A 1,037-nucleotide genomic window follows, 5' to 3' on the forward strand; every position below is an offset into this window, starting at 1 on the left:
ACTGATTATACTAAAGGCAGAAGTCCAAGCTGCACTGAAGGCATTAGAAAAACAAAGCTCTGGGAATTTATGGCATGCAAATTTAAATCTTTCAACAAACTTATGAAGCACTGAAGGTGCTCACTCATCTATGCCAAGAAACTTGGAAGACAGCTACCTGGCCAATTTATTGTAAGAGATCCATATTTGGGTCCATTCCAAAGAGAGGTGGTTCAACAGATTGTGGAAATCATTGGACAATATCATTAATAAAATATGCAAGTAAAATTTTTGCTGAAAATAATTTTAAAATGGCTGTAACACTACATTGATGTTGAACTGCCAGATTCAGACAAGGATGTGGAACAAGGGATATTATTACTGATGTGTTGGATGGCTTGGCTGAAAGCAGAGAATATCAGAAAGTTGTTTACTTGTACTTTATTGACTATGCCATCATCACAAGCAGTGAATTACATTGCTAAGAATGGGGATGCCAGAACACTTGTGCCCTTTCCCATACTTATTCATTCTGTACACTGAGCAAATCATCTGAGAAGCTGGATTATATGAAGAAGAACGTGGCATCAGGATTAGAGGAAGACTCATTAATAACCTGCAATATGCGGATAATAAAATTTGCTTTCTGGCAATGAAGAGGCTTAAATTACTTATTGATGAAGATCAAAGACTACAGTTTTCAGTATGCATTGCACCTCACTGTAAAGAAAATAAAAATCCTCACAACTGGACCAGTAAATAACATCATAGTTAATGGAGAAAAAAATTAAAGTTGTCAAAAATTTACTGTTTGTATTCACAAAACACTCATGGAAGCAGCAGTCAAGAAATCAAATGGCATATTGCATTAGGCAAATCTGCTGAACAAGACCTTTTTAAAATGCTCAAGAACAAAGATATCAGTTTGAGGACTAACGTGTTCCTGATCCAAGCCATGGTATTTTCAATCACCTCATATACATGTGTGGTGCTGTGGGTTAATGCGCCAGACTGCAAAGTCATTTGAACTGCAAGGTTGGCGGTTCAAGCTCACCAGC

This window comes from Chrysochloris asiatica, unplaced genomic scaffold (genome assembly GCF_000296735.1).
Source record: "Chrysochloris asiatica unplaced genomic scaffold, ChrAsi1.0 scaffold00049, whole genome shotgun sequence".
NCBI classification, from domain to species: domain Eukaryota; kingdom Metazoa; phylum Chordata; class Mammalia; order Afrosoricida; family Chrysochloridae; genus Chrysochloris; species Chrysochloris asiatica.